Source organism: Anabrus simplex, chromosome 10 (genome assembly GCF_040414725.1).
Source record: "Anabrus simplex isolate iqAnaSimp1 chromosome 10, ASM4041472v1, whole genome shotgun sequence".
Taxonomy (NCBI): Eukaryota; Metazoa; Arthropoda; class Insecta; order Orthoptera; family Tettigoniidae; genus Anabrus; species Anabrus simplex.
Window position 1 is genome coordinate 43,892,881 of NC_090274.1, and position 12,587 is coordinate 43,905,467.

At 34.8% G+C, this 12,587-nt stretch overlaps 1 protein-coding gene across 1 annotated transcript in view; it reads left to right on the forward strand.

The window, feature by feature from the left end:
* The window catches only part of BuGZ (Bub3 interacting GLEBS and Zinc finger domain protein), a 140,754-nt gene extending 129,183 nt beyond the window's left edge, over positions 1–11,571 (forward strand). Inside the window, exon 12 of the transcript XR_010861151.2 lies at positions 4,152–11,571. The gene's annotated coding sequence lies outside the window, so the exon portion shown is untranslated. The remainder of the gene's footprint in view (positions 1–4,151) is intronic.
* The last annotated feature ends 1,016 nt before the right edge of the window (positions 11,572–12,587 follow it).

Sequence of the window (12,587 nt, forward strand, 5' to 3'; positions counted from 1 at the left end):
TAGATAATGATGAACACTGTTAATAATAGACTGGGGACAATAACAAACACAGAAGAGGAAAAGGAGCCTAATTTGTCAGTGTAAGTAATGAAAAGGGACAAACAAGCGACAGTTCGTCGTGCATAGAAAACTAGGGACATGAAAAAAGAGAAATAATCAAACACTACTTCTGTGTTTGTCCTTGTTTGTTATCTTTAACCACCTGTCTTCATTTTTATTTTTTCTCTCTTACCTCTCCCTGTATTTATCTGGCTTCCTTGTTATCCTTTACTCCCTATATCAAGAATCTATCAAGATAGCTCCTCATTGAGTGTTGAAGCCTGCCTTTCTAATGAAGCTGGGAAGCACAAATGAGCTCATCACGGGGCTAAGAATGAATGGGATTGATGGGTGGGGGAACCCTTGTATGTAAAGACAGCTGTATATGAAGATTTGGAAGTAATTCCTGTCACCTCTTTCCCCTTTTTCTCATACTGACTTGTCATTGTGTTCCTAATGTTCTTGTCACTCTATTCATGACTTGATGTTTATTTGTTTCAATTAAGATTAATCCTTTTTAGCATCCATCAAGTTAAAACAGTATTTTTCTGTGTCCAGGAGTGTGATAATTTCCTGTTCAAGCTAATATTTTGACACTTTGCCTGCATGTTTGGGAATTTAGATTACATGAAAACTGTTCACAGCAATCTGTTTCTTGTTTTGTTTGTTCTTAGAGTAGGATGGATTGTACACAGTGCACCTGCTTAGGTATTTGAAGTGTGGCTGATATTAACAGCATAATTGTTTACACATTTGGTGCTTTCTGTCATATTTATTTCTTCATCTACTTTCCAAATTGGAAGTAAGTAATTAATCACGAGACATATTTCTTATATGTTGGGGAATATGGAGATATCAACTGAATTTTGCTGTTTAAAATAGGTATTTTTCTCTCTTTCATCTATGCTTTAAATAACGTTAAAATCTTGTATAATTTACTGCAGCTCTTCTTTCCATAGTTAAAAATTTGAATGTCATTTCACATCTGTCTCCCCAACTAGTTTAAGATAGCGATAGATGAATAACAATAAAGGGCACATGAAAGAATATGTAATGTATGTCTCATGCTTTAATTAGTACCAAGTTGGGTTTCTTTTAAATGGAACTGTACACATTTCTGTTGTATACATATTGTTCGTACGCTGCCACTTTCTAGGATGCAGTTATTTCCACAGTCAGATGAGTAACACCGGTGAAAAATAATATTGAAGTGCATGCCTTTTTTCAGATGTGGCACCAACATTCTGAACATTAAAGGCAGGATGATTTGATGCATCAAAGCTTGTTTGTATATTCACTCTCCCCTGTGATATCAACACAAGATATGATAATAAGCTTTTGGACTTTGCCATGTCAAAAAACAAGGTGAAATTATTTACATTTCACAGAGAACTTTGCTTCACATCTTCAGAAGAAAATCTTGTCTGTTCACAAGCAAGACTTTTCTAATAATGAAGATTGAAAAATGCTTTACCGTTGGTCTATAGTAAGTAGTACTCTTATTAACATGTCTACAATTACAAGCCATGAGGGGATCAATCTAAACACAAGTTATGATTGTACGTACCACTTGTCTTTTTGACCTATGGGTAATAACTCCTGATGGCACCAAATTTGAAATTATGTGCACTTTAACACACTTCTTCAACAGTCCCACATGTCTGACAGTGGAAATCATTGTATTGCTGAATGTGGTTGTACGAGACAAGTGGTGTAGTTCCATTTTTGATAAAGCAGCTTAGGATCATTGCCTCGGTGGTTATTAAAGCCCGGGATACATACAAGTTCTTTCATGTGCCCATTATTGTTTTTCCCCGGCGTGAAAACCACCAATCGCTATCATAAACTAGACAGAAGATAGTTAGGTGCACCTTCCTGTATATGCATACAGAAGTAACTGCAAACTCTAGTATGATGAAAGTATAAATAATGATTTATTGATATTTAAGCTTTAAAAGTTTGGGAACACTGGTTCTTTGTGATTAGGATAGAGCCACGAAACAAATGAAAATTTTTGAGTTATGGCTGTCTTTCTTACCCTGACAATTTATTACCTACGGTTGGTGTGACTCGTAGGCAACTTACAGTTGAAATATTATCTGCCTTTAGGGTGTCTTCTGAATTATTCTTCTTCAATCACCCTTGTCCAGGAAGCTCCCAGGTCGGGCAGTGGATCATTGACCTCTATTCGCCTCTCCTTGCCCTGATCCACTTCGGCACTTCATATAGGCTATTATTATAATGGGCTCACCACGCACAAACACATTTTATCCCTTGCTACCAGGTTTTAATGAGGCCACCCCTGACCTAGGGAACAGGTGCCTTTTGCAACCACCCCCTGGCCTGGAGGACAAATGTTGCCTGCTGGATTTCAGTGGCATTTCCTCTCCTGAAGAACCAGCTCCCACCTAAAGGAGCTCCTCTTCCTGAAGCAGTTGACTTGAAATCGCATTAATCAAATATCTTTTGAATTATTACTTTTTAAAATTTGATGTAATTTGATGTAACTACAAGGGAATTTTTCTAATAGAAGCACCTTACATCAAAACTATTACATACATTTTCCAAACACATACTTCATTTATTCGTGTATGATATTGTGCAATTAGGTTTTATAAATGAGGCAGAAATTCCAAATGTAATATAATCAAGTACACTTTTTGGTACTCTATATTTGAATATTAGGACTTTTAAAATTTGAAGAAAGGGGACTAAATTTATAAAATAAATAGGAACAACATCGATTTGAATTTATCTGTCAAGATTGCATTGAATAATATTTGTTTGCTCATTTCTCTTATTTAAAAACTGAAAGGAGGAAGATTAAGCATGGAAATATTGAAGACTATTACTTGAACATAGTGTCTCTCTGGTGTTAAGAGTAGAATTTTTTTCCTTTGATATTAAGACAGTGCTTTCAAAAAGGATATCTGAGGTGCTAGCCTGAACTTTGGAGAATTTACTTATAAAATCACGAATACGTACATTATCCTGTAATTTCCACCATCACACTAGTTGTGAATGCAGAGATTGTCCCCATTTTTGGAAACACTTGTGGAAATCTTCTGGCTTCAATGTGTTCAATTTCTCCTGGGATTCTACTTGGATCTCTTCAATGGAGTCAAAACGCCAACCAGAATATCATTGAGGGAAGAGGTAGAAGTCACAGAGCACCAGATCAAGCAAGTACGGGAATGTAAAATGGGCTGATCATTAATTTAGGTTTTGTCAGAAAGTCTCTCATAACAAGCGAGGTATGTGCAGGCGCATTGTCATGATCGTTTTTGGGAGTTAGGCATGTCAATGGTCGACCCAAATATTTGTCATCTTCCACAGATTCCAGACTTAATACAGTACTTGAAAATGTTCATACTTTGTTTAATGCCTTGTCACTAAAATCCTTGTTTAGCAATGGGGTTCTTTGGTCATTAACATCAGCCATTTTGAAATATGCAGAAACAACACAAGAACACAGTGTTTAGAAAAAAAACCACCAAAACTCTGAAACACTTACAAGGACTGTTTGGCAACTAATAGTTGAAACACACACCAATGGACACATAGCATCAGAATTACGTATCACTAGTTCATCTGGGATATTCAAATTTTCAGAAATTCTGGGTAGCACCGTATATTAATGTTAAAAGATTACTTTCTAAACCAGTCATTGAATTTGCATTTTTATAACATTGTCAACAGGTACTTTGAGATTCACATTCTAGTGTTAGTCTAGTTGCATGAGTGCAGCCTTCAATATCCTCCCTTGTCTAGCGGATACATGAAGTTCTTTCTCCAAGTGAATTTATAATATTCACAAGTACAACTCATGACTTCTCATTTACTGTTAGTGACGTGAAAAATTATTTTTAGTATGAATAAGTTATCATAATTGATGCTGAGAGTATCGGTAGAGGTTGAATGGGTGTACCAATACTTGCCCAATATACACTCTAAAAGTTGCTGCAGGCAAAGTGGTGTTTGTTTGGGTTTTTTTAACCCAGGCTTGTGTGAATGAGTGCGTGTGTGTGTGTGTGTGTGTAATTATATAAAGGCAGCAGGTGAATAATTTGCACTTTTCGATCAGGTACTGTTATTGTTGTTTTTTCTTCTAGCATATTTGATCCTGGAGCATTAAAACTTATAAAAACAAAGTGATCACATTGAACTTGTAAACTAATAAATTTAAAGAAAAACTCTTCGAGTATTGTGGAGCCATACAAGGATATTCTTCATCATCTGCTTGCTTTATAAAATGTAGAAGATCAATATATTTATTTATATTCTTTTTAAATATCAGAGTGTGAGGATGTGCTCGTATAATGGGTTCTACTGGAAAAGTGATGTTGCGTAGTGTAGTGGAAAATATGAAAAAGTGCTCTGTTCGAATTCAGAACAAGACTATTACGGATTTTATATCTGTTCATCGTCAGTAGTTGAACTGTTTAATTGTACAGTCTGTAGGTAATGCATCTATATTCGTGCTTGACAATTCAGTTGGTATATACATATATTCTATAAAAATTGCCTGTGTTTTTCTTTTAACACAGTTGCTCATAGTCTATATTGTGGTTGAACCCAACTTTCTCACAGCTAAAGCTTTAGTAGATATTTATTAGCTGGATACTTACAATAAGAATGCAGCACAATCTTTGCCTTGTTCTTGTTTCTTACAGTAAAACATTGGAAATGACTTTACAAATAGTGTAAATCATGAAACTCATATTGTTTCCCAGTGTCTATGCCTCACTGTCTTAATATTTTAATGTTGTAAGTTACTTCCAAGTATACCAGTTTATTGGATATTATGCTGTATAACACAGGGTTCGAATCGCTGACTCTCTATCTCACCATTATTATAACCATCTAACTGTTAAAGAATCTCTCTCTAGTCGTTACACTCGTGACTATCGTGAGCCAAGAATTTTTTTGCTTCTCTCATAAATCGATGCTATTCTGTGTGATCTTGCGTTTTTCTGGTCTAGTTCTCCATGGCCATGAAATACTCATTTTTATTAATCACCTCTTAGGTAGTATTTGGAATTTAATTAAAATATGACTGCAGTACAAGGATAATAACGTGTGTTGTAAAACACTTTTTTAAATAAAGATACATAGTCTACAGTTTATTGGAGCCTAAAAGTCAGATTTTTTAAAGTACAAATTAGATTATGTACAACACGAGTAGACACCCAGTTTTCCCAGATTCTACATAAATGAGGTTGGTAGAAATCTGGACTAGAAATAATTTAACTTGTATATTTCTTATTATTGTCTCCTTAATGACATAAAAAATACTTTTTTTCCTTTATTTTAGTCAGTCATAGTTGAATCTGTAATTATTTAACCTTTTTTATATCAGTCTTTTATTCTGTTAAGACGAAATTAGTTACATTCACATGTAAAGCTAAACTCAGCAAAAGCTGAATAATGGGTGGAGGTTTAGGTAGAAGTTTATAAGAGTATCGATTATATGACTAGGTACCACCGGAAAGAATCTGAGTTTGTGTTACTTCATGGTAAAGTTATTTTCATAAATCTTGGCAAAACTATAATAATTGTGTTGCATTATAAGGTGTGTTATGTATAGATGTTTGCTAATCATATTTATGTCTGATGTACAGTGCTGTTCTTGACATGTTTGTGAAGGGGAAATCCAAAGATGTGCATTTAGACTTGACCATGTTGAATGTGGAGCAGCTATAAAGTATGTTAAAGCAGGAATTATTTCATGTTTATATGCATGATACATTATTTCGTATTGCTTCACAAGTTGTATAAGACTCCTGCCTATTTGTTATGTTAGTAAATTGATGAATCACAAATGTGTGGTATTATACATGTTCATGTTGTCGTATCAGTGTCAGGCTGGGTTATTGGACAGTAGGTTCTTCGTCTTGGTGTTTTTCATTTTCCTCCCACTTTGCTGTGACAGCAAGAAATATTCGAGTCAGGAACTAATGGAAGGCATAGGTAGTGATACTGTTGATTTTGGTAACTTACAGGCAGGCATTGGGTCATTTGGTGTAAGTGAAGGAACTATTTTGACTAATTTACTATTTACCTGGAGCAAGAGTAGTTTCAAGAAGAAAATGTTTGTTTTGTTTGGTATGACTTGGGTAATCACAGTTGCAGTGATGCAGGAAGTTGGGATGAGAATAAAAATTTGATTTGTGTTGCTTTCCAAGCCCAGGAAAATATGTCCAGTGTTGAAAAGCATAGTAACAACTTATATTCCTCCTTTACCTCTTTTTAATATTTGTTCAACTATTTGACAGCTGAATGAAATTTCATAGGAACGGATAAACCTACCTAATTTTTTAGTTATTGAAGTTAGCCATTTTCTTACTTTTTTTTTTTTTTCCGGTCTTAACATTCTATTCTATTTTTGAGCATTCCAAAAATCTAAATATGAGGGACAAGTAAGTAATTACTTTTTCTTTAAACCTTCTCTTCTGAAATTTATTTTTGTGCTTGGTAGTCCAAAAAGTGAATGAAACTAAGCACTTTCCAAATTCACAGCACATAAAATCTTTCAAAATTTGCATTTATCCCCTGAGATACAGTCTGAATGTGATCATTTTTGGCAGCACGTACTTGTGCATGCACACACACAGAGACTGAGTCCATTTCTTGGTTTTGAAATAGATGATATCATTCGTTATTATAAACAATATTGGCACTCAAAGGGTTGATTACTTCTTTTACTTAACTACAATTTCAGTTGGTTGAAATGCTTAATTATTAAAATTCTATCCTTTCATTTTGTATAAGAGCATACCTCAAATAAATTAAATATAGGAATGTTTAAAATCACCACACAGTGTTTAATACAGAAGAGGAGCAGATCATTATATATTCATTAATTTTTATGCATATTTGCATGTTGCAAGGGCATCATTGACAGTTTTACATAATAAACCTAAATATAATCATACACATGTCCTGTATGTTCAGCAAGATAATCAGTTCATAATACCAGAAGAAACTAAGGGAATGTGAAATGTTTAACAATAGGAAAGATTATCATGTCCCATGGATAGTTTTATGTTTATAAAACTATTCTTTTATCATTTAATTTTTTTTATTTTTTTAAATTTTCATTTTTGTATCTGGATGCTTTTTGGACATTGTTGTACATAGCCTCCACTTGGAGGGAACAGAATTTAGAAATAAATTATTATCGAACATGAAATGGAGCTTTAAGTTGGGTATATTTTACAAACTTAATGAACTAGAATGTCGTAATTAGATTTCAGTCTAGTGTCTCTATTTTTATTGAATTTTTTAACATCAGATATACAAATGGCACTAATAGCTGGATATTGTTTATTGGGTCTCGACTACATAATACTCTGCCTCATATAACTTTCTTGATTTGGTTAAGACTGGACCTGGGAAAGAACTCTGCCAAGATAATTTCAGGTTCCTAAAAAATACAGAAAGTAGATAAACTCTTGATGATTATAATAAAATATTTTGTAACCTAGAAAGAAATGGCTTCAGAGAAAAAATTTGCTCCTGTTTGAATTCCCTGGGTGTTGTACTTGAAACAAGCTTACTTGTTCCAGTCACTTGCATTCCCACTGCCAAGCAATTATAAATCAGGCTATAAAATAAGTTCTTTCCCCTATTTCAGTTCTGCAGTCTAGAGAGTTGCTGCTTGTGTTTTGCTCCGATGGTGTTAGTGTGTCATTTCCATATATACTGGTATTATTGGTCTTGTAACACAAGGTGTAAAGAAAGTAATTTAGGCACAGGGGGAACATCCTTTTTTGACTTCATACACCATTATAAGAAAATCTAGGGACTTACACAAAAATTTCTGAGAAAATCTGGAGACTTATTCGATTTTGTGATAGTTTCTTAGCTGGCATGCTAACTTTATATAGCACGAGAGGACTCAAAAGCCAAAGTTGATAAAGTTTTGTTTGTTGTCGTGATAGTGATATTTCCACCGTATGTTGTTTGTGTCCTGCTAGTTTTATTGGAAGTCTTCAGGATATATTTTCATATCCCAGCCCAAATACAAGGGCAGGTCAAAAGTAATTCACATTGTTTCAACATATGATCCAAGTTTCTCAAGACATTTCTTCCATCATGACACCAAGTTAAATATGTCTCCTTTGTACAAGTTCCCTGAGAGTATAGCCACTTGCGTATGAACGATTTCACTTCTTCATCTGAACCAAAGTGTTGACCTCCTAGGAATTTTTTCACTGGTTCTTCATGACTGCTCGCCTCGCCATTCCTGGTTCTGTTCTTTTAAAAATTGAGCAGTGTGGCTGGGAGGTACTTGATCATCCACCATACAGTACAGTCCAGACCCTGAACCTTCTAACATTCACCTCTTTGAAACATTGAAGAAATGTTGGAGTGATATCAGTCGTCTGCACATGCCTTTACTCACGGGAACAGAGTTCTATGAACAAAGCATATTCCAGTTAGTATCACAATGGGAGAAATGTCTCAAGAGATTCGGTTCATGTATTGAAATAGGTAAAACTACTACATATTTTTTTTCTTTCTTTCTTTCTTTCTTTCTTTCTTTCTTTCATTCATTCATTCATTCATTAAATATTTTGTAAAAATTTAAAAAAATATCCATTACTTTACCATCTGCCTTCTTAAGTAAACATGCAAGAAGTGTGGTTGAAGACACCATAAAGTGGGTCTGACTGCACAACGTCCCTTAAATAGAGTAACGACAATATATGGAAGTAAATAAGTATTTCAGGTTTAATAGTGACACCACCCATAATTTTAAGATCTCTGGCGTATGCTGTGTGTAGCTCTTGCAAGACACAACTTAATTAATGCACGTGTGCAGGTGTTGAAAAATTGGAATCAGTTTTTAATTAGGAAAAATTAGAAAACAGATTGGTTGTGTTACAGGCTTCACTTTAAAAGAAAAAAATTTTTGAACCTAGTTCTCCTGTATTGTTATAGCAATGAACTTTGCAGTTGCTTGCAAGGTTTATGTTTAGTTAGAAACTACACTGGAAGAATTTTGCATACCTTACATGTAAGGAATATTTGAAATGAAATTAAATCAGTTTACTTACTAGATACAAAAGAATGTTGACCACCTGTCTCAAACTTTTCAGGCAAAAAAAAGAAAAGTATTGCTGATTTGTAAAAAAAAATGTATATTACTTTCATAATTCTATTTGCTATTATTTGTAACTTACAAAGTAGATGACATTTCATAATGGTTTGACTCGCTTTTAAAATGTAAAGGCCAAGCAGCATAATGCTTTACTCACCTTCGTGGGGTTATACTCAGATCTAGAAATAATTTTCAAGAAGAATGACTCATTATTAAGATAGATTTGCATTTCTTCCCTATTAAAGATGCTATTAAGATAGGTATAATACTAGTGTGTAGTACCAAGGAAGAAAGTACAAAGAGAATAACCCCATTCTTACATTCCAAGATGGAATTGTTTTCTTTCTGCATAGGTTTTCAAACAGGTTGAAGTATGATTTCAAGATTTTGCATAATCCCATACTGAACCTGTTTTAATTAGTTTTATCAAATTGATGGGTATAATGAGCAATGTGGCTTTTAGTTTGTTTATAACAGAATTGAGACGGTCATACTGCGTGTCTCAGATGTTACTGTAATTGCTAGCTTTCTAAGCCCAAGTTGGCAGTTTCGACCCTGGCTTAGCCTCGTAGTAGTTAAGGTACTTGGATGAAAGAAGTGAAACTAATTCTGTTCATTGGCACAAGAACCTGTTAGCAACCCTCAAATAGTGGTAAAACTAACTAAAATTATTTCAGAATAGATGTAATTCTATTACTATCAGGATTAATAGGAATATTACCTGTTTGTATGTTCAAAACATCTGGATGATGGGGTACATTTTAGGTTGTGAATTCTAAAGATGTCTGTTTCTAATCTTTAACAAGGAGGACTGGAAATGTGGTGGAAGGATATAGTTTACTAGAAGTTGTCTCAGTATCATGGAAAATATCTTGACATTACTATGGCCATGTTTCTTCTAGGTTATTGTAATTAATAAAATAGTTGGGATTATTAAAATGGCTGTCAACCCTGGTAATTGACATTGTAAATAAATAGATTACTTCTCATAAACTCGGCGGAGGGGAATTGCTTTTAATGCAAGTGCAACTTTTAATATGGGAAGCAAGTCATACAATTTTTTCCGAACAGTTGCTACATACTGAACTACAATCACATGCTGTGAGTAATACAAGATAGCTTGCTTGTAAAATTTAATAGTCATGAAGATTTTAAGAGAATAATTAAAAGAGAAATCCCACGGTGATAATGTGAAGTCATTTGAAGAACTATTTTCTCAACTTCACATGCGTTGATCCTTGCATCTCTTGAATATTTCACGTAAGCTCCTCAACGTTTTAAAATTTAGAAAAATAAGAATTTTTGCCTGCTTAAGTCTTCCCACCTATAGAGCAGATAAATAATTCGAAAGTGATGTAAATAAGAAAGTTAAGAGTATGTTCAATATTCAGAATTGGGTATTTGCAAAATTACAATATTTTATTATTCTGCTTCTTCTTATACTACTTTCTGATACTGCAAGAAAGCCAAGTAAAGGGTATGGTTTGAGCTAATAATCATTTGACATGAGGGGCTTGTGTTAGCATTTGCCTGTGTTTTCTATAGTAGATCCTTCCTGTATATAGGTAAGCTGCTTTGGCTTTTTCTGGATTCACAAACATACACACAAAAATAATTGCCAATCTAGCTGTGAGAAAGTTAAGCTTCTTTAATATCTCTTAACTCCTATTCCCTGTTCTTTTTTAAGTGAATTGTTACATTGTGCATTGATAGTGAGTTGTGGTGATGGCAAAATAATAATAATAATAACAGTAAACCTATGAAGACGCATTCCATTGAGGTCCTAAGGTAGTACAAAGCAATCACAGCTCGTCAAAGCTGTTGGACTTTTATCGTCCCCTGTCAATTATGACAGGCGATTGTCTTTCATTCTTTCTTTACTCACTCGCTCGGTATCTCTGGTGATAAAATGCAGGCAGGTGGGAAAATCAATCACAGCCATATAAGCTGTTGGACTGCCCAAGTCCCCTGTTTTTGTTAACAGGCGATTGTGTGTCCATTGAGACCCAATCACAGCTTAAGCGCTGTTGGACTCGCGAAGTCCCTTGTCTCTTCTGACAGGCGATTGCGTTCACAGAAAACCAATCACAGCTTTCAGTGTGCTGTTGGACTTGTAGTCCCCTGTCATTAATGGGCAGGCGATTGCGTTCTGAAGCAACCAATCACAGCTCACCGCTGTTGGACTTTCATGTCCCCTGTTTCATAGACAGGCGATTGTTTATTTTGTCATTTACAGTTATTTTACTATCATGTAAGCAGGCTATGTAAAAAGATCACTGAGGCAAGTAAGTTATTATTTTTTAATACATTTGTAATTGTAAACTTTTTTCTTGTTGGGATTAATAGTTTCATATGATTGGTATGTATTCTTTCTAATGTATTAACTGTGTAGTTCTCAGTGAGACAATAAACAGAATGGAAAAGTCTGTTGTGGCATTTATTATTTCTTCAGCACCTTGCAAGCAAATTTCTAAAGCTGTTCTTAGTATGTCTTGCATGTACATGGACTCAGAGGTTAAGACTGAGTAATTCATATCCAGTCCAGTGCTAGATTTTCATTTGCTTCAGACAAATACTGGTATGCCCTTCGCATACTTCTGAGCTAGCTGTCTAATTTTGAGCCCCAGAAGGAGTTAAATAAGTAAATAAATAGATAATAAATAAATAAATAAAATGTCATTCATGGTAGATGTACTCGTATATTTTGCAGTTGTTCCTTGTCATAAAATCTGGAATTATTCAAGGGGTGGTTTCAACGTACAGCTTTATTATAGATTATTTTGCCTTTCAGCATTCAGTCTGCAAGCCTCTGTGAATTAACAAAGTGCATCCACAATTTCCTGTCTGCAGCTAGCTCTGGCCTTATATAGTTACCTGCATTGTACCTTTAGATCATAAAAATCTGAGTCTAACCATAGTCGTCTTGACCTCCCTCTGCTTCTCTTACCCTCCTTGGCAAAGTCTGTTAGCCTCGCATCACTCCACCATCGAAGCCAGTTTATATGTGCAGCTTCTTCCCTCCTGCTGTTGTTCCCACATGTTTGTACCAGCAATCATTCTCTCTACGTTTGTGTCTGTTACTTCCAACTTATGATTAAGATATCCTGAGTCCATCCAGTTTTCACTCCCATACAGTATGGTGAATATAGCATCCAAAAGCCAACTTCTTTCTTACAGAATACTGTTAAAACTGCAACCTCAACTGCTTCACTTCGATTCAGTTTCTCTTAACACACTACCATCCTGGCAGAGCACACAACCTAAATCCTTGAAATGATCCACCTGTTTCAGTTTTGTGTTCCCGACCTAACATACCATCCTCTTAGGTTTCTTCCCTACTGGAATCACTTTAATCTTGTAAATGCTAATTTTTTTACTGTAGTTATTGCATCTCTTTTCAAGCTCCAAGATATTAGATTGCAGGTTTTCAGCACAGTGTGGC